The following is a 27652-nucleotide window of genomic DNA, read 5'->3' on the forward strand; positions in this document are numbered from 1 at the left end:
GAAAGTGGGAGTGAAGACACAAGGTGGTAGTTGTTAAGGGTATTGGGGTCAAGGGAAAGTTTTTTTTATAAAGGGTGAAATAATGGCAAGGTTGCATGCTGATGGGAATGACCTGGTAGAGATGGAAACATCGCTCAAGACCAGGAGAATTGCCGGACAGAAGTCCTGATTATCAGCTGTGGCGCATTGAGTATTACTCCAGTCATTGCTGACAAATCACCCCGGTATTTAGGGAGCTTAAAGAACAACTGGGCACCTAGTTTACACTTCTGCAGCTGGCAGTTCAGGCTGGGCTGCTGGGCTCCTGGTCTTGCCTAGGGTCCCTCAGATGTCTACAATCAGCAGCTGGGAGGGCTTATCCCTGGGCCCCTCCCCTGATGGGGTTGCTCACCTCAGAGGCGGGGTTGGGGGCTGAGGCCCCAGGTCAGAAGCCGCACAGTCACCTCCACTTCTTTTCATTGGCTAAAGCAGGCCACAGGCCAGCCCAGATTCAAGGGGAAGGGAGAGAGAGACCTGCCCCCTCCCTCTACCCGTCCTTCTAACAGGAGAGTGCAGTCATCTTGCCAAGCTGTGGGTATAAGGAGCAGGGAATCGTTTGGCCATTACTGCAGACAATCTGTCACAGTTGTCTGTGAGCTAAGCATGTTGCTTCCGATCGTCACAAAAGTTCTTTGGGGTAGGTAGTATGATTTGGATTTTACAGATGAGAAAACCAGGTCACCAAGTGTCTAGTAACTTGTTCGAGATCATGCAGCTAGTAAGTGGCAGAATTGGGACCTACACTGGTCTCTGATGTCAAAGCTCCTTTCTTCCCTGTTCTCCCTTCCTGCAAGTGTCTGTTTACAAGCGCAGACTAGAGGGCCCCTCCTCCCTTTGCTTGTCAGGCGTGGGAAGAATATTTTTGTGGATGATGATTATCTCATCATCAGGGTGGACTGAGGGAAGTGGTCATCTTGTTGTGGCTTGCATGTTTACTGTGCGGGGATTGGACAGCTCTATTTATGAGAATCCCATTGAGGTCACAGTGGTGTGTTACTGACAGAGATTCATGTCTCTGCTCTCAGCTGGTCCCTCAGTGCTCTTTGACAGTCTTTGCCCTTGTCCTTGGTCAGCTGACTCTCCTGTCCAGATAGTCACACATGTTCCCCTTCACGCCCCACTTTGTTCCAGGCCTCTGACTTCCTCTGTCTGCGTTTACCCTGGCCTCTCTCTTTCTGTCCCTGACACAGGTACACTCAACCTCTAGTCCAGGCTCCCTCTGCCCAGGTCCTCTTCCCTCCAGAACTTGTCATAATCAACTGTCTTTTCAACTAAGTGGACTTCAAGCTTTCCAAGAGCAGAATCCAAAACGTGGGAAAATTTGAATTAGCATCAGGGAACTTTGGCTCTGCCACTGGTTGTATAGTCTTGAGCAGGTCCTGTACTCTCAGGTTCACGAATCTGGGAAGAGTGGGCACCTTGAGCCGTCTCCAAGGCCATTCAGGGAGAGCAAGATCTCTTTGTGTCTGCCTCGGAAACCCTTGGCCTAGAGCTCAGTTCTGTTGCAGCGGCTGCAGTGTGTCCTGGGTGTATACCTGACAGCCCTGCATTTTGCTGCAAGAGCTGCAGCCTTCTGTCTGCCCTCTCCTAGTTCAAGTGTCAAAACCTTGTTGGCCCCAGAGCTAGAGCAGCTGCCAGCCACTTCGCTCATTTGGGAAAGCAGGAGGTAGGTCCTGTGCTCAGTCCACAATCCCAGCAAAGACCTCAGTGAAAATGTTTTCCAACTGTCTTTGGATAGAGGGAGCAGAGCAGTGAGTAATTAGGTTCAATCACCCATTTCAAGTCTCTGTGACCTTGCTTATATAGGAAGTCCGGAACTGGGCCCTTCTTGGAGTCCCTGGGTTGGGATCCGAGCCAGCTGAGTGTGAGGGAGGGAGGGAGCAAGAAGGGATGAAGGAGAAGCCTGAGCCAGCGGAGGGCTGCTGTCTCTGCTGCGCTTTCAGCAAACTGATCTCAGGCATGACATTCAGGATGCAGAGTTGCTCCTTACTTTTTTATGTAGCTTGCTACGAGAAAATGGTCCTGCTACTTATGTATCAGTGTAATCTTGGGGAAATTACTTCATTTCTGTCAGCCTCAATTTACTCATCTGTAAAATGAAGGCACCTGCCTCAGCGTATGAGGCGTGAATGCAAGAATACTTGACAATACTTGGCATAGAGTTAGCCCTCGATAAATTTCAGCTGTCATTGTTATTATAGCGCCTTCACATTTTGTTGTGTTTATATTGTAAATCATTGGTTAAAGATATTTTTATTGTCATGAGAGCTCCATACTTTCAAGATGCATCCTTGTAGTATTTCTTATCCATTTAGTCATTGATTCACTGAGTTTGTATTTATCAGACACCTTATGGACAAGGAACCTTTGTTTATTATCTTTCTGTTCAGGTTATGATAAGCTGTTCATTTCTTAGCACTTGCCGCTATAATATTCAGAGCTACAGTTCGCTGAGCGCCTGTTTCAATAGAGTTGCTCACTTGGGAGATAGATTCTAAAGTCAGAGCATAAAGAGAACATGGCACAGAGGAAGAATTAGCCTTGAAAGATCCCTTAAATCGTCTGTAAAGTATGGTGTACATCGGAGATCATCAGACTTTTTCTATAAAGACCATATAGTAAATATTTTAAGCTTTGCAGGCCACATGTGGTCTCTGTCACATATGCTTCTTTATTTTCCTTTTTAAAGCCCTTTAAGATGTAAAAACCTTTTGTTAGCTCTGAGCCCTTAAAAAATAGGCCTTTGTCTACATGAACAGACTGTGTGGTATGTCTTCTCTAGGATGGTCCAGGGGTCCCCGCCTCCTGGTATTCACACGCAGGTGTCATCCCCTCCCTCTCTGCATCAGGGCTGGTCTTGTGACCAGTAGAATACAGCAGAAGTCATACAAGATGCTGTAGCTTCCGCCAGCCTGTCTCTCATGGATCCCCTGCCCTGGGGGAGACCAGCTGTCCTGGTGGTGAGGCGAGGCCACAGGTGAGGGTCTGTGGCTCCAACTAGCAGCCCACAGGGAAGGGAAGCAGCTCTTCCAGCGCCAGTCAGGCCTCAGGTGACTGCAGCTTCGCGAGACATCTTCCTGAGCCAGAGCTATCCAGCTTGTGTCAGCCACTCTGCCTTTCAGTTCATTATAAAATCCGCAGCAGGGAACAGGGTGCAGTGAGGAGTTCTAAAGAATGCCTGCTTGCCTGCAGAGTTACTTTGATTTTTTATTTAAGTGTCTGCTGGTTACACTTGTCCACAGATCTGTTTATGGAGAAGATGAGATGGGAACACGTCATTCATGGGTGTTCTCATTCTCATGCATCTCTGGGAGTTTCCATCATTCCAGCCAGAGAGAGAACATTTCCCATTCAGCAGATGGCTGCATATAGACATGTAAGTTAAGTTTCCTGAGGGAGTGATGCACCTCTTCTGGGTGAGCCAGACATTGAGGTACACCACTCAGTCCTGGCAGCAGCCCCCACTAAGGTCAGGATTGGCGGCTAAACATCTAACTTGATCCACCTCGCTCCTGATGCCCCCGCCTCCACTGATACCCAGTGTGGCCTCTGCTGTAACACGGCAGTGTGCTTGCGATCTGGGGAGAGCTTTTGCTTCCACACTGAATAGCTTCAGATGGCTTTGCTCTTTTTCGGTTATGCTGAGAGGCCCTTCTACACTAAATGGCTCATCCGTGGGTAGCTACCATTGACCTCTATCGTGTGGCCTGCTTTGGGAAGACAAGCTGGGTCAATTGGTTCTGCCTCAGGAATTTGAAACTGGACATGGAGAGGCATTCTAATCATTGGCGGGGATTTGAGCTAAAGAATCTACAGAATTGGAACCAGGCAGCCCCTGTGTGCTTCCAAATTATGAGAGAGTAGTAACTCAGAAGCAGCACGTTCATGCATTTATCTGGTGAACATTGATAAGACACGTTCCAGGCCTTGTTTTAGCCACTTGGGTTACAGATCTCCTAATGAAACCTATATTCCTAGTAGGGGAAAATACACGATAGACAATCAACATTATCCATTAGTGAGCTGCATGTAAAGAAAGTGTGAAGGTGATGAGTGCTGTAGGAAGGAGGATAGGGGGGCATCCGGAATTCCAGGGATCATGGGGTCAGGTTGCAGAGCTAAAGAGGGTGTCCGGGGTGGCCTCATTGAAAGGTGAGATCTGCATCAAGTCTTGAGAAGGTGAGGGAGTTGGCCAAGCACATAACTGGGGCACAGGCATGCCAGGCAGGGGGACCTGGTAGGTATTGAAGGAACAGCACGAGACTAGTGTGACTGGAGCAGAGTGAGCGAGAGCATGCCAGCCTTGGGGGTCATTGCAAGATTACATTTCTGTTTCATTTTAACTCAACAAACCTGTGAGCACCTACTCTGTGTCAACTAGTATTTGGCATAAAGCTTTTCAGACCTGGGTTCCCCATCTGAACCACACAATACAGAACTCTGTGACTATTCAGCTCTTCAGCTCTTCCAGGAGTGTGACACAGCTGATGAAATTCATTCAGTACATCCAGTGCATGCCCTAGGGTATTAGGCCTCCTTCTCTGCTGGAACCCTGACTGAAAAAGGCAGAGTTCCTCCCCCAGCCCCTGCCCTGTAATTACAGACTAGTAAATACTATGAAAGATCAGAACTAGGATCTGAAGGGTAAGTCAGAGTTAACTAGGTGAAATGTGAGGTGGGCCCTCGGGGAGGGAGAGGATACTGTCTAGGTGAGAAAACAGTGGGCAGAGACCTGAGGCAGAGGTTGGGAGAGGCGGTGAGATGGATTTTGTAGGGCCTGTCAAAGCCTTGAGTTTAAGAGCACTTAAACTCAAGCTCAAGCTAAATAGCCATTAAGTGTTTGGGGGGAGAGAGAGAGAGAGAGTGTGTGTGTGTGTGTGAGAGAGAGAGAGAGTGTGTGTGTGTGTGTGTGAGAGAGAGAGAGAGAGAAACTGATTGAGAGGATACAAGATTTGTGCTTTGAAAAATTGATGAGATTGCCCTGGCTGCAGTGGGAGAAAGCCTCGGAAGGGCAAGAATGGAATTCTTAGTCTGTCTTGTATTTGCAGGCAGACGACGGCAGCTTGGATAAGGGTGGTGGCAGTGGGACAGATTCCCTGGATATAATGGAAACTCCAAGAGGACTTGGGAATGGATAGGATCTGGGATTTGAAAAGGTATTGTCAAAAGACAACATTACAACAAATGTAAAGGCCTGAATTGGCTCGTACTTGTGATTCCAGAATTGGGCAACGCTTGAATAGAATTGAGTGTTCTGATGGGCCAAGCAGAGGAGGTTGCTTTTATAGAAAGAAAAGAACTGAGGAAAGCAGAAACAGAAAATAAAAAGCAGGTTGGTTGTTTCAGAGTTACTTTTCTTATAAAGGTTAAAGCAGAGGGAACTTTCTTATCATCCAGCTACAACTGACCTGTTTGGGGATTTGGCTATTCTCTCTCTTGATTTCTCGGAAGGTCAGATAAAAATCTTATTTCGGCTTAGTGGTATGGAACTTCAGCGTGAGTGCCGCCATTCTGGTTTGGTCTGTTGGGCTTATTGCAGGAGCTCAGTTCAAACCAGTGACCTCCTATAAATTTAATTTAACAATTTCTCCCTTTTTGTCACGCTCTCACCTAGGAGACAGTGTGACCAAAACTTAGGGCATCAGCACTACTCCGTCATCGTTATTTTAGGGTTTGAATCTTTTTTTTTTTTTTTTTTTTTTGAGACGGAGTCTCGCTCTGTCACCCAGGCTGGAATGCAGTGGCGCGATCTGGGCTCACTGCAAGCTCCGCCTCCCAGGGTCACGCCATTCTCCTGCCTCAGCCTCCCGAGTAGCTGGGACTACAGGTGCCCGCCACCTCGCCCGGCTAATTTTTTGTATTTTTAGTAGAGACGGGGTTTCACCGTGGTCTCAATCTCCTGACCTTGTGATCTGCCCGCCTCGGCCTCCCAAAGTGCTGGGATTACAGGCGTGAGCCACCGCGCCCGGCCCTAGGGTTTGAATCTTAACACGTCATTCATGGGTATCCCTATTATCATGCATTTCTTGGAGTTTCCATCATTCCAGCCAGAGAGAGAACATTTACCATTCAGCAGATGCTGCATATGCACATTTAAGACTTTTTTGAGAGGATACAGTGCACCAGGGAGACTACTGTTGTGGCTAATGACTATGAGGATGATAATACCAAGAGTCTGGAGTATGCCCCTTAGCCAGGGTCCCCATGAACCAAACCAGCTGAAATCATTTAGATCAAATAATGAGCCAAATGGGGAATCTACCTGTTTTAGCCAAGCAGCTTATTTGTTCGGTTTATCCATGTGCAACAAGAAGCATTAGCAACTGTGCAGATTATTTCCTGTTCGGCTAGAAGGTAACATTTCTGTTGCCTACCATCCCATGACTAGGTTTGGCATGACAGATCCATTTTTTTCATCAAGTCTCTGTAGAAGCTACTGATTGTGCAATTCCAGTGATATAGCATTATCCTGCCAAGTGAAAAAGGTAGGCATAAGCAAGGAAAAATCAAGAGGAGTCAGAGTCTCATTATGATAAAGCATCTTGTTCTGATGTCTTGGGAAAAGCTGTCCACAGCATGAAGTTGTCAGCTTCTTGTCCTGGTTTGCAGTTTGACTGTCTGTGAGTGTAACATCTGGTGTTTAGGTGAACTCTCTGTGGCCCACATATCAGGTATGAGACCTGTCCCTCGTAATATACATGGAGTTGTCAAGCTCCAGCTTGTAGGGCTTCTGGGACAGAGCAGTTCTTGTTCATATTTGGAGAGTTGTAGCCAAATGTTTCCAAATAGGAAAGTAGAAGAATTCCGGATCCAGTTCAGTCCACAAATAGTAAAAACTCAAAAACAACGAACAGGGCTACAGTCTAATAACAGGTGTACTATAGTTTTTCTTCTGAAACATAGTTTTTTCCCTACAGTCACCCTCATTTCTACTAAAGATAATCAAAGCAAGGTGAATTTTTTTTTGCAAAATAAGCTTAGTCTCGTCAAATTTGACCTGATTATTTACACAACTATAGTAACGCTAGTGATTGATCACAAAGTTTGCTTTGCTGGAACTTTGGATAAGAAATCTCAGATTGAACCTTTAAAGGACCCTCAAAGCTAGGAAGCCAAACTGATATTTCCAACTATATTCTGTTATGAGAGCAGATGCATATTGAACTTATTGGAAATAACGATAGCGCAAAGATAAGAAGAGTCACAGATAATTGCCGAATTCTGGAGAGATTAGGTAGGGAGAAAACATAAATATTTCATTTTCGTTCATAAGAGTATAACTTTACCAAATTGCTGAAAGCTAATATAAGGAAAAAGGTGTGGTTTTTTTTTTAATGTAAGAAATAAAATGCCGGCAATGTGTCAAATTAAAAACCATAAAACCCACAATTATTATTTATCATTTTATTCCATTTCATGTAATTAATTTTTGTTCTGCTTGATCTTGGTCAGTAGTTTCACGAGCCCATCAGTTTCTTTGTCAGAGTTATGGAAACGTTTACCCAGTCCAATGGTATGATCTTAAAGTTATCAGAGATCTCTTTCCGTGAATCTCCTTGAAAACACAACATTTTAGGGTTATAGTTGCTTGCAAAAAGCATTGAGAAAAGCATCAGAATAAAGCAATTAACTGTGGATAACAAGACTTAAAGCGACCATGATTAGAGATCTGATGAGGGTTCATTATAATAATTCAGTCGACAAGGAAATTTGGCTGTTCCTGTGGCATACAACAAGTTATCATGATAACCAAAATTATGACTGACAACGTATCAGATGATCAGACAAGCCTAATTGGAGTAATGTCTCTCTTTTTCAAGGTGAGACACTCATCCTTTGATGTTTTCTGGGGGCCCAACTGAGAAACCTCAAAAGTGAATTTGAGGTCAGAGAGACTTAATCTAAAATTGATTTTGGGAAGTTTGTCAAAAATATCCACAGGTTTAAAACAATTAAAATAGTATCACAGGTCATTGTGGAAATAATAGTTGTTCATTTAACCAGTGATAATTAAAAGACTTCAGGAGGCAAATAAAGTAAGTTACATAGTTGTCAGCAAAAACTTACCTCCTTTAATATTGAGAAGACTCACGTTTCTTAAGTAATCAAAGACCTGATAAAAGAAAACACAAAGCACAAAAAATTGTCTTGATAAAATACAAAATCTTTATTTCCTAGGCCAATTATCTAGAAGGAAAGAAAAACCTTTCACCATTTCTTATTAAGAGTAAATCGATACTCCAAGAAAGCATTGAGAAAAGCATCAGAATAAAGCAATTAACTGTAGATAACAAGACTTAAAATGATCGTGATTACCTCGTGTTAACAGAGAGAACCAAATTCTATTTTTTATTTTATTTATTTTTCTGAGATAGAGTCTCGCTTTGTCACCTAGGCTGGAGTGCAATGGCACAATCTCGGCTAACTGTAGCCTCCACCTCCCAGGGTCCCACCTCTGCCTTCTGAGTATCTGGGACGACAGGTGTATGCCACCACGCCTGACTAATTTTGTATACTCTTTTTGGTTAGAGATGAGGTTCTGCCATGTTGCCCAGGCTGGGCTCCAAATCCTAGGCTATGGCGATCTGCCCTCCTTGGCCTCCCAAAGTGCTAGGATTACAGACGTTAGCCACCGTGCCTGGCCCATCAGTGTACTTTTGATATTAATGCTCAATTTTTAGAAAAAAAAGTTTTAGAAAAAATTGGATGTTATAAATAATTTCCTTTTAATTTTAGCTTGAGCAAACATAAAATTCACAAACCTTTTACCATTTCCTAATCGATTCCATTTGTCTTCTAATGTTCCTCTTTCTCATTTTGGAAGAACCATCACTCTACTGTAAAAAGAAAAAATTACTTTCTTTTTCCCTTAACAAAGTCTCATACTTTATGACTTCCTATTTAAAACGTCTCTTATTTTAAACGTCTCTTATTACCCTCACATACAGTGTTATTTCGTTCTAGTTTTAATGGTCATCTATTAATTAGACTTTTTAACTCTTGGTAACCTTAATTTCTAGTGAAAACTAGGGAGTGAGCAGTTTTAAACTGTTTTATATCAGCATTTTGTACATGAGCACCATTTCTTAATGTTTAGGAACATGTGCCCTAATAATACAGTTTTTTCATGTTTATTAACAGACTCACAAGGCCTACATATACTTAATTTATGCCATATAAAAACAAGATGCTGCCGGGCGCGGTGGCTCACTCACGCCTGTAATCCCAGCACTTTGGGAGGCCGAGATGGGCGGATCACGAGGTCAGGAGTTCGAGACCATCCTGGCTAACGCGGTGAAACCCCGTCTCTACTAAAAAATACAAAAAAAGTTAGCCAGGCGAGGTGGCGGGCGCCTGTAGTCCCAGCCACTCGGGAGGCTGAGGCAGGAGAATGGTGTGAACCCGGGAGGCGGAGCTTGCAGTGAACTGAGATCCGGCCACTGCACTCCAGCCTGGGCGACAGGCGAGACTCCGTCTCAAAAAAAAAAAAAAAAAACCAAGATGCCAAAATACATATACTTTACATTTATATTCAGATATTCATGTTTCAGTATTTTAACTTATTTAGAAACAACTCAGATGTTTCATAACTATTACTTAATTTAACATAACTCAACTTTTAAGATTTCAAGTTACTGGCTGGACACGGTGGCTCACGCCTATAATCCTAGCACTTTGAGAGGCCAAGGCGGACGGATTGCCTCAGCTCAGGAGTTGGAGACCAGCTTGGACAACACAGTGAAACCCTATCCCTACTAAAATACAAAAAATTAGCCAGGCATGGTGGTGCGCACCTGTAGTCCCAGCTACTCGGGAGACTGAGTCAGGAGAATCGCTTGAACCCAGGAGGCAGAGGTTGCAGTGAGCCGAGGTCACAGCACTGCACTCCAGCCCAGGCAACAGAGCAAGACTGTGTCTCCAAAAAAAGAAAAGAAAAGAAAAAAAAGATTTTCAAGTTACTGAAAAGGATTTTTGAAACTATGATTTAATTCATCTATAAACCTTTATCTCCTTTACATTGACCTAATTTAGTCATTCTTAATATATATGCTTAAAATGCTTCTTAAAACTAGTCAGTGAAGGAGTTCAGGAAATGCCATTCCGGAATATGTCGCATTAGTATATTGATCGCTTCCAGCTGCACGTACCTGAAATATAACGAATGCAGGGAGAGGCATTCTCTGAACTCGTACCTGCCCAAAGACAGATTCTCAGAAGCACTCAGCTGTCATCATCCCTCCTCTGCCCCATCATCTTACATTATTTTATTTTTGTTGACAAACAAGACAGGTATAAAAAAATCACAGAATCAAAGAAACAGAAGTTAAACATGATTCTTTTTATATCAAACCATTAATCTTTCCATTTTCTGTTCCATCACCCTAAGCAGTTGTTAGCTAGGCAACCCTAAATGTGTCCTTCCAAAAAGATGACTCTTGGATGAAATGAGTTTAAAAATTGACATCTCAGAGGCATAACATTAAACACCATTATTTGTCAAAACAAAGAAAGGGGTAAAGGGGAAAGCCCAGTTAAGACACAGTGGTCCAAGGTGAGGCTTATTATGTGTTTTTTGTTTTTTGTTTTTATTTTTATTTTGAGACTTAGTTTCGTTTCTATGGCCTAGGCTGGAGTGCAGCCTCCACCTCCCAGGTTCAAGTGATTCTTCTGCCTCAGCTTCCCGAGTAGCTGGGATTACACCACACCTGGCTAATTTTTTGTATTTTTGGTAGAGACAGAATTTTGCCATGTTGGCCAGGCTGGTCTCAAACTCCTGGCTTCAAATGATCTGCCCACCTTGGCCTCCCAAAGTGTTGGAATTAGAGGCGTGAGCCACCACGCCCGGCCACAGGCTTGTTATTTAGATTTGAGTCTTGCCTTCTTCATTGTAATAGTCTAGTGATTCAGGGTGCAGACAGGCAGAGCCCTTACAAAATGGAGATTTCCTTTATAGATGTAAATTTCTTACAGAGTTTCAGAGTAGCCAGCTGAATGCCGGAAATGTAGGCCGCTATACATTTTATTTGGCAGTATAAAGTGAGTCAAGGATGCCACCAGGTTTCTGGCTTATGTTAATGGGTAGTTAACATCCACTGAGAGAAGAAACACAGGACACTTGTTGACACTGGTTTATGTATAAACAGTGAATTGTGGTTCTTTTAGGGCTTTTTCCATTTTCATTCACCACCAGAGTTTAAACCATTAACTGGAGGTGTTCACAGACTCGGAATCATTGACTTCAGTTCTTCCCAAAGTTCTTAGCTTGTGAGATTTGGGGGCTTTTAAAGGGAGTGACCTGGGGGGACAATTCTCCACCTTGAGAGAGGTCTCCCTTTCGTCTGGCACGGCGTCTCCAGCGCATCTCCTCTAAGCACCTCTGCCCAGGCAGGTAACTGTGCACGAACTAACCTTGGAAAGGTCAAGAGACCTGGCTGTGGCTCATTTTTCTTTCTTTTCTTGGGTACTTGGGCTCCTAATGCAAATGCTTCTCATTCAGAGGTTCCAGGGAGCCTCCATCCATGAGCGACTCCCATGATTTATGGAAGAACTGCTCTGCTGTGTATGTTCACGTGGGTAACGCGCTGGTTCCACACAGCCTGCAGTGTTTTGTTATTAAACTCTTGGGACCCATGTGATGGTGGAGTATCAAGATTGACAGGTTAATTTCCCATTTATATAGAAAAGTGTATGAAAATTGATTTTTTTAAGGCATGGAGGTGGAGGATCCTGGGATATGTGGCATGGAGGGAGAGAAGATTAAGCATTTAGTGTTTGTCAGCTACATTTAAACTTGTCCTCCTTAGCACCAACCTAGGAACTGCTCTGAGTTCTAAAGGAATCACAGGAGGCTGGCTGTACAAGTGGCTGCATTGCCTCCATGCATTTCCTTTGCTTCTTCCCATTAAAAGCCAAGGACCACCTTACTCTTAAGGCATTTTAAAAAATGAAATCTGAGGAAAACATGCTCAGTTGAGAACAGACTTTTGGGGAGGAGTGAATGGGAATTCTATGCAAGGCCGGGTATGGTGGCTCACGCCTGTAATCCCAGCACTTTGGGAGGCCGAGGCAGGCAGATCACTTGAGGCCAGGAGTTTGAGACCAACCTGGCCAAGATGGTGAAACCCCACCTCTACTAAAAATACAAAAAAAAAAATTAGCCAGTGGTGGTGGCACACGCTTGTAGTCCCAGCTATTTGGGAGACTGAGGCAGGAGATTTGCTTGAACCTGGAAAGTGGAGGTTGCAGTGAGCTGAGATCATGCCACTGCATTCAAGCCTGGGGGACAGGGCAAGGCTCTATCTCAAAAAAAAAAAAAAAAAAAAGAAAGGAAAAAGAAAGAAACTGTATGCAAGTTACTTGATTGGCCACTCAGAAAGCTTACTGATTGATTATGAATTGAGTCTGTTGTCCAGGCTTGCATTCTCAAATTTTCCAGTATTGTCAAGAAGCCAGAGGCTGGTATTGATTTAACATAACATTTGACTTAACAGATCCTATTGGTAATTTTATTTTATTATCTTCGCATGGTTTTGAACCTCAACACCTCAGCAGTCAACTTATTTTATATGTTCCATCTCATCAGAACTCCATCATAGTTCAACTAAATCATGAGAGTATGATGATGTAGTTACATTTAAGTACTCTGAATGTAAAACACTGGGGCTGAGAAAACATACACTAAAATCCAGTTTCTTCATCAGCAGATGTTAATGAGGACTATCTAAGTCTCTGGTACTGTGCTAGGCACTGAGCAAAATAGGGGCTTTGCCTGCCTTTTCTAGGAGGCATCCTCTCACTGCTGGGTGGAAAACAAAGGCAGTAGATGTAACCTACAGTACAGAGAGGTGAATGCTGTGCAGAAAGCTGTGGCCTCATTACCCAGTCTAGGAGGTCAAGGAAGGTCTGTGGGAGAAAATAATTATTCAAACAGGAGGGAGCCCAGCATCTTGTGGACGGCCCGGATGGTGACTGTGTTGATTTCAGGCTGATTGGACAGCTCCTTGTATGGCTGCCCAGTTGTGTCATGGAGCTGCATTCCGTACAGTCGGGGGTTGGGTCTGAAAAGTCCACGCAGCACCAGTTGCCCATAGTCATAATCAAACAGAGAATCCTTGTCGGAGACCCACAAAGCCGGTTGTCTTCAGCGTTGGAACAGAATGCTGTTTCTGAAAAGCGGGGATGGCAAATGGGCCAAATCCAGTTGGCTGTTTTGTAAATAAAGTTTTGTTGGAACGCAGCCATACCCATTTAGTTACATATCGTTGGTGCTGCTTTCTCGCCAAAATGGCAGTTGAATATTTGCAGCAGATTGTATGGCCCACGAAGTCCAGTGCCTTGTATGTTGCCCTTCAAGGAAAGTTTGCTGCCCTCTGCTTTGGAGCAAACGAAGGAATTTGTTTTATATTTGGGCACTATGTTGTAAAAAGAAAATCGTTGCCTTTCAACACCAGAATCGTAGCAGCGAGGTGAGATGTTCACACCCCAGAACATAGGAAGGAACTGAGGACGCCGCCACCTCACCTCTCCATCTGATGCTCATCTGGGATCATATGTGCTCTGACTAAATCAGAGAGTGATTTGCCTAAAATGTGTTTCCTTCCTCCTTTCCCTGCCCTCTCTGTCTGTCTCTCTGTTTGTCCAAATGCACGTAGCTAAATTCGCCTGAGGTTTCTCCATACTCCATTGTATGCCCCTCCTCCTCCTTCAATTGCAGTAGACAGGCTGATGAGAAAAGAGCAGAACCAGGTTTAATAATGTGGATGAGGCACTTCTGCCAATGGAAAGCTAAAATGATGTCTAGTGATTCAGTAGCAAAAAGTGGTAAGAGAATGAGTTGTTACTGTGACACACAGTTAAGCATATTGAACCCCAATATAACTGTAACTCCCTACACTGGATTCACATTGGAACTGACTGTGCAGTCTCAAGAAGACACGCCCTTATAAATGAGCACTGTTAATCAGAATTTGGGGATGGGAGTTAGTTTTAGTTGCATTTAGTTATAAATGTGGTTTGATTTTATTGTTGTAAAGGAGCTGGATGCATATGGCAGACAGACTTTAAGGTGACCCCTAAGATTCTTGCCTCCTGGAGTTGACGCCATTGTCTCCCCTGGAGTTGGATGTGGCCTGTGACTTGCTTCCCACTTCTAACTCTTCTTGCCAGCTGACTCCCTCTGGGGCCGTTCTTCCTGTCTCGCTTTGAGGAAGAGGCCCCTGTGGCAGGGAGCTGAAGGTGGCCTCCTGCCTACATCCAGCAAGCAGGGGACCTTAGTCCTACAGCTGCAAGGAAGTCAGTTCTTATGCCCACACCCCGAGTGGGCAGCTTGAATGAAGACCCTTCCCTGGCAGAGTCCCCGCTGTGCAGTACCCTCATTGCAGCCTTGCAGGGACCCAGCTAAACTGTGCATGAACCCGGACCCCTGACCCACAGAAGCTAGGAGAGGATAAATGTGTATTGGAAGCCACTGAGTTTGTGTGCTTCGTTATGCAGTGATACGAAACATTTCAGGACTTACACAAGTTGTTACTGGTACTTATTGAGTGTTAAAAAATCTGAGCCAAGTCAGATCACTTTAGGATGGGAACATCTGAATCACAGCCTTGGTGAGCTTCTAATCCACTGTTCCCTTTTTGTTCCCATCAGGCAAAGCCGAAAATGGCTCCTGAGGTCCTTTTTGTAGCACTGACAGGTTTCCTTGGTCATAGTGGAAGAGGGGGCATCCCACATCATTTGGCCCAGTGTTCTTTTACAGAAAGACACATGGAGGACAGGGGCTGGCCCTGTCCTCCATGTCTTGTCTTCCCTGAAGTCAGCTGCAGCTTCCAAGGAGGTAGCATCTTGAGACATTTATAATCTATCCTTTATACAGCTGCTTGTGCCCCCCCCACCCCGCTTGTCAATAATGAGTTCCCCGCTGGGATTTCCTCGTGTGAGTTTCCAGCACCCTAGGGCCATATTTGTCCTAGGATTCTCCTCATCATTTTCCCCAACCCCCAGTCATTGCTGCCTCTTAGCCTTTGCTTCTCCGGGCTGAGGAATTCCTGCATTTTTTATCTGTCCTGCTCCTGCTGGCCTGTTTTGTCTAGCCACTGCGCTTCTAAACCGTATCCAGTTTCACTCATAAAAAGAAAGCAGGGGGAGATGGTCAAACCAAACCCTCCAGCCTCCCCTGTGTAGTCCTGGCTCCCATTTGGTTGTTGGTTCTCTGAAGAGAGGTGCTCTGAGGAGGAAGAGGGCTTCCTGTGCCCCCGGCGCCCCCCATCATGGAGGCTGGCCTCCTGGTGTGTTGTTTGATTGGGTGTCCTTTTGCACCCCTGAGGTCCTGCTAGTACCTGCAGTACTCACAGTCCCTGTAGGCACGGGTGTGTGTCATCCCTTAGTCATCAGCACTTAACTGCTCTGAGCTGCCAACATTGGGCCTCAGAGCTCAGTGTTGACGTGACCACCATCTCACTTCTGCCATAAATAGATGGGGAGGAACATATTTCTGTTAAGTTCTTGAGGGTACTGTATTAAGTTAGAGCTTCTGAAAACAGCACACTGGCTTATACCAGTGGTTTAGATTCTCTGAGAAATGTGTATTGATATAAAGTTATCGGACTATTGATTTTTTTATAGAGTGTAAATATTAAATCGTTATTTGAAGAACATCCTAGATCTTGTAAAAGCAAAGTTGAAGACCAGATTCCAAGTTACTTTACGTTCTTCTTGAAATTCCTTCTAGAATGTGCTAGGAAAAGTCTCTCTTCTGTTGAGTTTACTTATTTTCTTTTAATGGACAAAACCCATCTTATTTACCTTTTTACCTTTGCCCCTAGGAAACCTAGAGCCAAATGAATACAACTCAGTTGCAGTAAATCTTGAGTTCTAAGCTTCTGACTCTGTTTGCTTTTAAAGTGTCTCATTTGCTGCTTGCTTAGTGTTGCCTAAATAAATACCTACCATTAGAGGAGGAATTGCTTTGTAACTTTGCACATTAGCTCTGTGGTTTGCGTTGACCTCGAGTCTAAGCAGAAACAGCTGTGAGTATGTTATATTAATTATTAGGTGAGTTGTTTTAACTAGTGCAGACAGGAGCTTGTTGACCTGTGCTCTGGGTAAGAACTCTCATTTCTGCTTCTACTCAAAAGGGTCAAATCCCATGATATAGTTTTGACTTAAGAGAATTTGGTCCTGGCCTGGAGTGAATCTTTGTGGGATTGATGCAGACCAAGACTCTTGTTAACGCTGAGCTCTGCAGCAGCTGGCCGCTTGTTTGTCTTCTGAGCCTGTTTCATTTGCCTTCCCTGGTCTGCTTGAGCAGAGGAGAGAGGAAGAAAAGCTGTCGGCAGATGTTTTTAGCAAGACCCTTAAGCATAAGGGAGGAAGCTAATTTTAGTCCTGTTTTTCATATTGTGGTGGTTTGGTTGCGTCCTTCCTCTTAGGGTAGAGCATTTTAACTTTTGTTTTTGCTTTTGCATTTCCTGTGTGTATGTCCTGAAGCAAAATGGACTGCTAAAAATGTCACTTGGTGTTTGTTATTTTGTGCCTAGAATAACATTCAAGACCCGTGAGCACTGTGAGTCACGAAAATAGTTTTAGGAGAAAGGAATGTTGTCTGTGTTACTCTTTTCTATATTTCCTTCTAGAAGTTTTCCAGGTGATTTTCTGTGCTTATGTTAATTGGACATCCATACTCTCTTTCTTTCATCTACAGCAATACAGTAACATTGTATTTGTTAGCACATTGCATCTCTACTTGCATGCAGAGCTCTTTAATTTTAAAAGTACAATAAGTTTTGGGAGAAGATCATGGCTGAAGAGGCAAGTTGCTGGAAAATACAGTTGTGCTGCTCACTCAGTGAACAACCAGCCAGCAAGCTGCGTGCACGTTCATTGTGATGAGAGCTTAAACACAAAGCAGACGTGAGTGTGTTCCCCTGGTGTCCCCAGTTCCTAGCACATAGTAGAAACTTTGTAAATGTATGTTGGGTGAATGAAGTCAGTAGCACTACAGGTAGGAGACCGTAAGGAAGGATGGTTTCTAAAACAATAAAAAGGGACATCAGCTAGGCCAGTGGTCTTCCAACCTGGTGTGTATCAGAATCACCTGGAGAGCTTGTTAAAACAGATTGCTGGGCCTACCCCCAGAGTGTCTGCTTCTGTAGGTGTGGCCTGGGGCCCAAGAATTTGCATTTCTAAGAAGTCTCTTGGTGAGAACCGCTGACTAGGCTAATAGCTGTGGGTGAGAAAAGAGGCTTGGAGAAATTGTGTTTTGCCTAATTAACAAAACCCATTAGTGGCTGAACCAACACAGAAGGCTAGGTTTGTCCTCTCACTTCCTAACTTGAGGACAGAGAAATGTATTCTGATGTCCCTAACTGGCAGTCTGCTGTGGTAGTGACCACATGCCCCAGTTTCTTTCTTGGGATTTCATCCCAGCCTGACAACCTTGGGACAGAACAAGAGGATGGGAGGTGTCCTTCCAGGCACGTGTTAGCTGCATCAGCCACTCTTCGTGGCATCTGCTGCCCATCAAAGGAAGTGGTTGGGCTTGGAGCCAAGTTAAGTTTTCTCATCATTTGGCAGTTGTGTCCCCAGATTTTCTTGCCCATCTTGGAGATCTTAGCACAGCTGGGGTGCTTGGGGTTCAGCTGCCTTGAAGGGGAGTCAGTCCCCCACACAGGTGATTCCCGTATACCATGGCGGGCACTGAGATTGGGGTGAGGGAAGCACATTTGAGGAACCCTTCACTTCCTCACAGCCCTTGCCCCTTTCCTCAGGGTGTGCTGGGAAGAACCCCCAGCGGCTGCCCATGCCCACCTCAGAAGCTGTTCAGTTGGGGCAGAAGGAGGTTATTGTGGCTGCCTCCTGTCCACGGTTTTCTTTTACATCCCTTCCATTGCACTGTTGGTGCCCACCTCCCCCTTCTAAGAGACATGGCCACTGGCTCCACTTAAGGAAGGCACTTTATTGTCGTGATTAAGACTGTGAGGCCAGCCTATAATCCCAGCATTTTGGGAGGCCAAGGTGGAAGGATCCCTTGAGCTCAGGAGTTCGAGGCTATAGTGAGCTGCAGCCATGCCATTGCACTCCAGCCTGGGCCACAGAGTGAGATTTAAAAAAAAAAAAAAAAAGACTGAATTTGTTGTCAAACTGAGCAGTCCGAGTTCAGGCTGTTTCCCAATCATGCTGTGACTTTGCACCTAGTTCTTTTCTCTGAGCTTTAGTTTCTTCATCTGCAAAATGGCAATTAATGTCTGCCTGTCAGGGCTGGCATATAGTAAGTTCTCAGTAAGTTACAGGCTATCTTTTGAGGAGCAAGAGGTAGACTAGGTCCTGCCTAACCCTTGCCTTAAATTCCTCTTCTCTACCTTCATTCCTCAGGGGCTTTCCTGATACGGGGGCAGGATAATAGTGTGTGCTTACTTTGGATTTTGCCTTGTGGCAATTTGCTGTAAGACAGGGTTGGGGGAATTCATTTTTATCTAAACATCAGGACCACCAGTACATAGGTAGTTCATCTCTTAGTGGAAGGTGGCTAGTGGGTGTTTGGCTTCTCAGCCTGTTGGGGACCATTTTTAGATTTCTGAAATAATCCTTTCTCATGGCTGGTGAAGAAAAACATCGTGAACCCTGTGGACGGCGTGTCCCAGCACCCGCAGGAGGCTGCCAGGCTCCCTACTCCCGCAGAGCCCTCCTCTGCAGCCTCGCCCAGCCCCTGACTCTTGCCCTCTCTGAGTCAGGTCCCCCGTTCAGCTGACCTTGCTGGGCTGGGGCCTTCCAGACGTGCTCATCCCCACCAGAAATACCGTGCAAATCCAGCCAAGTGCAGCAAATCTCACCAGCTTCTGCTTAAGCCACTTTCCTCCTGGTGGTAAGCATAGTTGCCACCACCCCCCCACCACCCTCTGTGGAAAGGGCTGTGACGCTTGCCTTCTCTCCGTTCTCTCCCTCCCAGCTGCTCCTCCACAACCCCCCAGCGTCCCTGCACGTCCCAGGAGTCTGCTTCCGGGGAACCGGACCAAGGTTGAAGCATTCACCTTGTGGGGGAGGCCATCCGCACCCCTCTCTCCAGACTTGGTTAGGGGTCTTTGGCCTCACTTGTGTAGCACTTGTCCCCCGACCACAGTAGCGATGCTTCAGGTCTGCCCTCCCTGCGCCTCCACAGGGCTTCTTGTTCTCTGAGGAGTAGGGGACAGGACAGAGGCTTTTCCTCAGCAGGCAGCCAGCTCAGATTGGCATCTCTTCTAGAGATCCCTCTTCAGATTGGGATGGTGGGAAGGCCGTCTGACCTGGAGCAGGTGGGCTGTGCCAGGGAGGCCATCACCAGACTGGACTCTACCCCGCGGTTCCCACCCCCACATGCCTACCAGGCCCAAGCAGTCAGAGCTCCAGGCCTAGCTGCCCAAAACGATGCAGGGGAACAGTTTTCTCGTGAGCCGAGTGTGGAGACCTAGATTTCCTTGCACCTGAGGGAGAGGGACCACAGTCGTGGCTTCTCACGCCTTGGGGAACTGGACCAGGGCCCGTTCATAACACAGAGGTCTGAGCTCCTTTTCAAGTCAGGCTGATTGCTTTGGGTAAGAGGGCAGAATTTTAAAGCAAAATCGTGCTCTGCAAGCCGACTATTTCAGCATTTTCAGACTGGTCTTTACGTAGTTGTTTCATTGCCCTCAGAAAGGAATGTTGAAAGCGGCAAGCCCTGTTTGAAGCACCCCGGATTTTAACCAAGCTTCAGGACACATAGTTCTGTGCTAATATTTTTGTTTTGATGAAAAATTTAAAAACACTGCTCTCAACCCCCACCACAAAGAATACGAAAATATTATTATAAAGAAACTAGATATATCCCAATCCCTGCTCTCCAGTGGTGCTTCAATTTGTAAAGCAAAAGTTAGAACCAAAAATACTTTAAATGTGCATAACTCTCTGCCCCCATAATTCTGCTTTTTACAGAGTTTAGAGACCCATTTATAGATTCAGTCCACGGATGGTCATGCATTTGTGAACATGTCTGCTAGCTCTCCGAGTTCCATATTTTTGTTATCAAGGGACCCGTAGATCTGAGGACATGGCGACTGGCAGACACCAGCTGCAGAATGGAACCGTCTTTTAGGAAACAGAGGCCATGATGAGTACACGACGGGCCCCGTGTACCTGGCGGAAAATGAAGGGCCTGTTTTTCTTCATGGTCACTTGGTGGCTCTTGGCAATTTCTGACTCAACACCACTGGACTTTCTGCTGGCCCCTCCTTTCCTCTCTGTTGGCCGGGGGAGGGGCTTTTGTAGCCCTGCACAGATGGAGTTGATAGGAATGTCCAGCTTTCTGTCCATCTGCAGAGGACCTGTGCTTTGGGTCACAAGGTCCTCAGCAAATTCCTTTCCCTTCTCATTGATTTACAATTGATTCCAATTGGTTTACCTGTTTAGAAAATTCTAAGTTCATCTTAAATGTAAAAGGTGGTTATCATCTTAGAATGTGTTCAAAGAACTTTAAAGATACTGCTTTCCACTGAGGACACAGTTCATCTACAGGGCAGGGTCAGCAGTGGAGTTGGGACCCCAACCTCTAGCTTTTGGGCCTGCTCCTAGCAGGCCAAGTGGCATGGTGGCTTTTCACCCAGCCCTGATTTGGGACACACTGATGTTTCAGCCCCTCTCTCTTAGGAGTTCTGATTTGAAAATCACTGTATCTACTCTGTATTCCTATGAGAGAGACAAAAAGATTTGTTCAGATTTGCTTTCTTCTGATTGCAAATAGGAACATGTATGGTTTTTTTTGGGTGCACTTTTTCAGAAGATGCCAGGTCATTCTGACCCACCTCCCTCCTCTCCTGAGAATCACTGACTTAGAGCAGTTATTTGAGAGCAAAAAGCACGTATTTTCCCAGCACAAAGTAGGTGCTAAACAAAGTCTACAGCCAAATATAAACAAGCAAGCCCTGAAGCAGAAGGAAGAGCAGGGCTCAGTGGTGGCTTTGGCCCCCTGGTTCTTATGTCTGTCACTCCACACACGCAGTAGGGCTTAGGAGACTGGCTGACTGGTGCTCTGAGCCTTTTACCAGAAGAGCCTGATTCAGCTAAATTTCTTTGGTAGGGGTGATGGCTTAGTTGGAATTTGGTGGCTGGAACTGGTGGTCACCCCCTCTTCCCCTACACGGGCCTTTTCCAGGTTCAACATTTACAGACTTGTTTCCCAACCAGGAGGGGCTTATCCTGAGGAATGTTCTGATCTGAGATGAGATTAGAACTTCCCCTGCTGTCGAAGTCAAAGGGTCCCATCTGCCTGTCACTTCCCATGTGGCTCTGCTGGGCTTGCCATCAGCCCCTCCCTGTCTTTGGCCCAAGATGTGGAAAATCTTAATAGCTCAACCAGTTCCCTCAGACCTTTGTCTTCTGAAACAGTGCTTCTCACACTCCAGCGCTGCAGGGCCACCTGGGGGACTTGTTGAAGCCCAGTGTCCTGGTCCCTTCCCAGGGACCCCAGGGAATCTGATGGCCCAGAGACCCCAGTTCATCATATTCATTAGATTTGGGCCAGGGCTAAAGAGCTGGCATCCGGACCCCCTCCCATGTGACGCTGATGCCGTCATCTGATGCCCAGCCCCTTCTCTTCTCAGCTGAACGAAGGATGAAGACACAGTGTTGCCTTAGATTGATTCATTGAAATCGCAAGTAGTGAAAAAGTAAGATAGAATTTAAATCTTTAGATTTTTGACGTATTTTGTGTACTTGGTTGTAATATAAAATACGTTTCTTACCAGGTCAGAAAGGTTATTAGCCTCTGCCTTAGCTGCTACTCCTTCTCTGAAATGCCCACCTGTGCCTTTGCACCTGTTCCAGGCTTAGTTCCAGGATCAGGAGGGGAAGCCAACCAGCGTCTTGGCAACTTTTGGCTAAGGGCTAGGTTTGCGGTCTTGACCACCGTACATGACCCCTAACCTACAGCAGCACCTGTTGGCCCAGTGAGGGGGTTTCTGCACCCCACACTCCAGGGAGAAGGGTCTTCAAGTGTTTCAAGTTGGTTGTGATTGAAGTAAGTTTCATGAAACGATATTAGCCTTAATACATGCACGGCCTCCGAGATTTTCTGTTTCATGTTTTCATCTATGACATTGATTTTGGGAAGCGCTAACTGGGTTGTGCATAGTAAGCATCAGCATTGGGAGTAATCCACAAATCCACCCCTCAAGTGGCCAGGACCAGTTCCCACAACTCTCCAGGGCACCTGTTCTCCCCCAGCTCAACTGCCCTGCACTTACCACAGCCAGATCCTGCGCCATCTGCCAGTCTCAGTTCTAGGGCCTCCGTTCATGAACTTTTCCTGAATCTCTCACAAAGTGACCCCATATGTCCCCAGCATTTGACTCACCCCACAGTGTGCCATAGCCCTGGGTTGGTGGCTTGACTTCCTTGTCAGCTTATAGACCACCTGAGTGCAGAGCCTGCATTCCTGTGCCCCCGGAACCCCGCTTTGTCGGGCTGGTTGGAGGCACTCAGCCACATTGCAACCCCAGTCTTGCGGGCGGGCCCGGAACTGGGACTTGGTTTTTAACTTTCTTTCAACAGGAAGGTGTGTGCTGATTCCAGCAACTGACTTGGAAAAAACAGATCTCTGCTTTACCTGCCTCTCCGCCGTGTGGCCCATGCCTCCTCCCTGGCGGGCTGAGATGTAGGCCTTCAGACAGACGGCAGGAGGCTGCCTCCTGTGGAGGATTTGGGCCTTTAAAATAGAACTTCAACTCCAGGAGACTTACAGGCTACAGCTGCTGAGGGAGAGCAATGAAAAATGAGATTCCTTCTTGAAAAACCATCAGTTTCCTGCTCTGAGGATTCTAGAATAAAGCAACTGAGTTTTTGAAGTTGGGTTGCCCCTGGTTTTTCCTAAGGGCATTCCCCAAATGGTGTGGGGTTTAGAGAGTGTTAAATGAGAGAGGTAATTTGGAGGGAGTTAGAGGAATGCTGTTTGACTGAGTCCAAGATCCAGGGAAGAGGGATGGCTATCTTTTAAAAACACTTGGTTGGGGAGCCTTTTTAATCAGTCTGGCGAGGCCGTTTTGTAACTGATACAGACTGCTAAGGCATAAAGGCAGTGAGAAAGGGAGGACTTTCTGATTTAGGAAGGTCCCCTCCCCGCTTTCTAGACAAATGTTGGCAATTCCAGGCATCACTGAAATATATGTTCTTCCCCAACCCATTATTTTTGGGGTTGTTTAAAAGTAGTGTCTTGGTTGCACCCATAATCCCACCTCCCAAGTCGAGAGAGCCAGTGTATAACTTTGGCGTCTTCCTTGAGGCTGGGAGACTGTCCCGAGGGTTTGCGCTGAGAGTAGTTTTAGCCGAGGTGCTAGCACAGCCAGGAGGCCTTTGATGTGTGCCTGCTGTGAGCGAGCCATCTTGGTCCTGGGCTTTTCCAGAAGGGTGTAATTCACTTTTACAAGCAGTCCTGGCTTCAGAAAGTCTTTTCTTCTACTCCTACGGTGACTTACTCCCCTGGTGACCAAGGTTGTGAACACACTTAATAAACAGCTGATTTGCTAGTCTTTGGCTTCAAAAGAGGGGGAAGAGGAATCTACACCAAGGTCGTGGCATCTGCGTTGGAAGCCAGGGTGGGGACAGGATGGTGGTGATCCTAGCCGAGCCCAGCGTCCCACGCTGAGTGGGCGCTGACTTAAGTGGAACACTGACCCAGAGGAAATGAAAAAAGTCTTCCAGGGACGAGAGCAGATGTGAGCCCTCTTTCCTCTGAACTTGGCTTCTGCTTTGTTTGAACCATCCTTAGGGTACTTACTGACTCCTCTCTCTACTAAACTAGGAGACCGTGTGGCTGGTGTGTGAAGCAGAACTGATTCAAATCCAGGGTCTGTCACTTACTCCTCAGCCTCACTCTCCCTGTCTGTGACGTGAAGACAGTGGTACCTGTATTGGAGGGTCACTTCGAGGCTTCAGTGAGATGAGGCCTGTTCAGTGCCTGCAGGGGTGCTGGCTGCTCGCTGCACAAGAAGTGGTCCTAGTCATTGCTGTGTGGCCATTGTCATCACCACCAGCTCCACGTGGGCAGGGCCTTGTGTTGCTCAGCACCTGATACAACTCCCTATACATAGTGGGGGCCAATATATTTGACTGGAAATGAAGTGGATTGAATTTTAGGCTCTAAACCGATGAAATTCTGGCGGTGCCTAAACCAGCAGGACCTCCAACTTTCCCAGAACCTCAGGGGCCCTCAGGAGCCTCCCATAGGGGTTAGGCTAGTAACTCCGGAGTAAGAGTCAGCTGGTATCAGTAGCACCGTGGTATGCTCTTCCATCGCGGCTCTCTGTATACTTGGGTGTCATGTCAGAATGGTTGCGTGAGGAGGAGAAAGGGCTGAGGGAGGCGAGTTGACACTTTCTCCGCCAGTTTGGAGGAAGGAGCCTGGACTGCCCTTGTTCGGGGGCAAGGGGCCTGGGTGGTAAACTGGGCCTCCTCCTGACCCTGGCACCTTGCGAGTGCTCAGCATGTAAACGTTTACATAGTGAAGGGGTGGTTGAGTGAGAATGCCGGGCCGTGCCTGACCTGCACTATCCAGTGCAGTCTGCTTCCCTAAGGTGACAGGGAAGGACTTTTCAGGTGACTCCTGTCCCTTCACTGTCTTCTTTCTCTGCCCATGAGCTCCTTCTGCAGTGTCCCAGGCTGCTAGGGATTGTGGCTGCCAGCTCCTTCCCCTGTTGTCTGGGAGATAAATACATAAGTATGTGCTCATTGACAAACGAAAATGCTGTTTTTCCTCTGGAGGCCCAGAGGGTGGCCTGACAAACTGTGAGTTCTCAGAGTCTCTGAGCAGGGCTAGCGCAGCAGAGGTGGGGGCCGTCGCTGCCACCTCCTGCCCGCAGGCCCATGGGGCTCCATCACCATGACCCAGCCCCAGCTAGACAGGCCTTCCTGCCCCCAGACTGGCTGCTTTGCTGGTGGCACTGCGCTGGAGAGCAGGAGGCTGCAGCCCCGGCCGAGTACTGTTGGAGTGCTGAGATGGCATGCTGCCTCCACCTGCCCCTCCTAGGCTGGCAGCCGTCCCAACAGGCAGTTCCTCTGAGCCACGGAGACTGCCCCAAACTACTCCACCTAAAAGACGGAGGCCGGGGGAGGCTCTGTCTCCAGGTGATGAGATGTGCCCTGGCCTCTGCTCTGTGGTTTACTCAGAATAAACTGCTATTTTACCATCACCCTTTTTTTCGTTTTGCCTCTGAAAATAAAGCTGAGAAATGACTAATTCACATCTCAGGAAGCCTATGAAGTCTGTGGTTTTAATCTGTAGGTCAATGCCTAACAGTAATGGAAAAGAAACGCTTCCTTGGGAGTAGGCCACCGTGGGGACAGGCCACCTTGAGTGGTTCAGGACACCTGCTAGGGCTGCAGTCACCTTGTCTATGAAAATGGGAGGGGAGGGAAGGTTTAAACTTAACCCCGTGACTTTGGCCAAGGTCCATGACTCCCGTGTGACTCAGTCTCCTCATCTGTTTAGTGGTAATAAGAATACCTCCCCTCTGATGTTAGCATGAGGACCAGGCATATACCAAGAGCTCCCCACATATTAGAACCCCCACTCCTGGCTTCTAAGGGGATTTCTAAAATTGTAAGTTTTTTAAAAATCTAAATTTTAGCATCTAATTAAAAAATTTCTGAGGGGGAAGTTTAAAAACAGCCGCTGCTGATTTAACCACTTGATGGGGCTCCAGGAGGGAAGCCGCTCTGAGTCTCAGAGGCTTCCCTTCCATCCCCTCGAGCTGCGTCTGTGGTTTGTAAGGGGAGTGAGCCTGGGAATTCTCTTCACGTCTCTGGCAGGTCGGGGAGGGGCTCCCAGGACATCATCTCCATGCTTTGTTCACACGGAAAAGTTTACCTGACAGGGGCTGTGGGTTCTGTTTAAATCCTAGGAGATGCTTAAGTTATTGGAATTTTTCTCTATTTTTAAAGCCAGTTGTGTTAAGAAATAACAGCTGTCCACTAAAGATGGTGGCATTTATCCCAAAAAGGAGTATATCTTTGAACCGTCCGGTGGCCGCAGATGACATTTATGAATGTTAACTAAGTGCCAGGACTGGGCTAAGTGACTGTGTGTGCAGTACTGTATGACATCCTCCCAGCGGCCCAGTGAGGTAAAGATCACTACTCCCATTTCACAGCAGAGAAAAGCAAGCCCCAGGGAGGCCAACTGACTCAACATCACACAAGATGAGGCCCCTTTCCTTCCATCTGAGACGTGGGTGGAGTGGGACTACGTGGATAGGCTGCCCTAGCCCACGTGCAGAGATGAGTGCCGCTCCTGTTTGCCCCGTATCATAGCCATAGGACATGGCGGTAGTTCCCCCTTGAATGACCATGGTCCTTGCCTTCAGAAAAAATCAGTCTGTGTTGTTGCGAAGCTATGATCGTAGGGATTTCTTCTCTTGAAACAATAGAAGACTGCCTCTTTTTCCATGCATTCCATCTCCAGGCCTTGTACAGTGACATTTCTTGATGCCATCACCCAGCAAGCTCTGTTTCGCTGTACCAGGTACCGTGGAGGAGGAAATGGGGCAGTACCTCCGTGTAGGAAAAGGGTGTGGGAGGGCTCCATAGCCTGGGACTCCAGTGCTGCCCTGAGCCCTGCCCAAGGCGAGCAGGAAGCCACCAGTGACTCGGTCTCATCTGTTGAGTGGTAATAAGAATGCCTTGGCCAGGCGCAGTGTCTCACACCTGTAATCCCAGCACTTTGGGGAGGCTGAGGCGGGCAGATCACTGGAGGTCAGGAGTTTGGTACCAGCCTGACCAACATAGTGAAACCCCGTCTCTACTAAAGATACAAAAATTAGCCAGGTGTGGTGGCGGGCACCTGTAGTCCCAGCTACTAGGGAGGCTGAGGCAGGAGAATCACTTGAACCCGGGAGGCGGAGGTTGCAGTGAGCCGAGTTCGTGCCACTGCACTCCACCTGGGTGACAGAGCGAGACTCTGTCTCAAAAAAAGAATGCCTTGAAGGCGAACAGGAAGCGCCACCTTCAAGACCTCAGCACACCACCCTGAAGCAGGCAGATCCCACCAGGCCAAGGCTCTTTGCTTCATGTCCCAGCCGTCCCCATCACAGGAGGTGAGGGCCCAGGCTGTGCGTCTAGTCCAGCAGCACTGGAAATGTGGCCAGTGCCATCTGAGATGTGCTGAAGTGTAAAATCCACACCAGATTAATATGAAAGAAAAAGAAGGTAAATAGCTCATTAATCGTTTTTATATTACATGTTGTAATAATACTTTAGATAAATTGGGTTAATTAAAAAATATTTTTAAGGCCGGGCATAGTGGCTCACGCCTGTAATCTCAGCACTTTGGGAGGCTGAGGCGGGCAGGTAACTTGAGGTCAGGAGTTCGAGACCAGCCTAGCCAACATGGTGAAACCCTGCCTCTACTAAAAATTCAAAAATTAGGCAGGACGTGGGGATGCACACCTGTAATCCCTGCTACTTGGGAGACTGAGGCAGGAGAATCACTTGAACCCAAGAAGTGGAGGTTTCAGTGAGCTGAGGTCTTGCTGCCACACTCCAGCCTGAAGGACAGAGTAAGCGAGACTCTGTCTCAAAAAAAAAAAAAGTAAATTACATATGTGGTTCACATTATGTT

General features: G+C 46.6%; 1 protein-coding gene and 1 long non-coding RNA gene across 32 annotated transcripts in view; one reads left to right on the plus strand and one right to left on the minus strand.

Annotated features, from left to right (window-relative positions):
• RAPGEF1 (Rap guanine nucleotide exchange factor 1) overlaps positions 1–27652 on the plus strand; it is a 159078-nt gene that overhangs the window by 40142 nt on the left and 91284 nt on the right. The window lies entirely within an intron of this gene.
• On the minus strand, positions 24823–27627 carry LOC144335033 (uncharacterized). Its single transcript, XR_013405413.1, has 2 exons — positions 27343–27627; positions 24823–26739 (listed from the first exon to the last, which is right to left on the minus strand). It is a non-coding gene; the product is annotated as an uncharacterized LOC144335033 (long non-coding RNA).

Source organism: Macaca mulatta, chromosome 15, assembly GCF_049350105.2.
Source record: "Macaca mulatta isolate MMU2019108-1 chromosome 15, T2T-MMU8v2.0, whole genome shotgun sequence".
NCBI classification, from domain to species: domain Eukaryota; kingdom Metazoa; phylum Chordata; class Mammalia; order Primates; family Cercopithecidae; genus Macaca; species Macaca mulatta.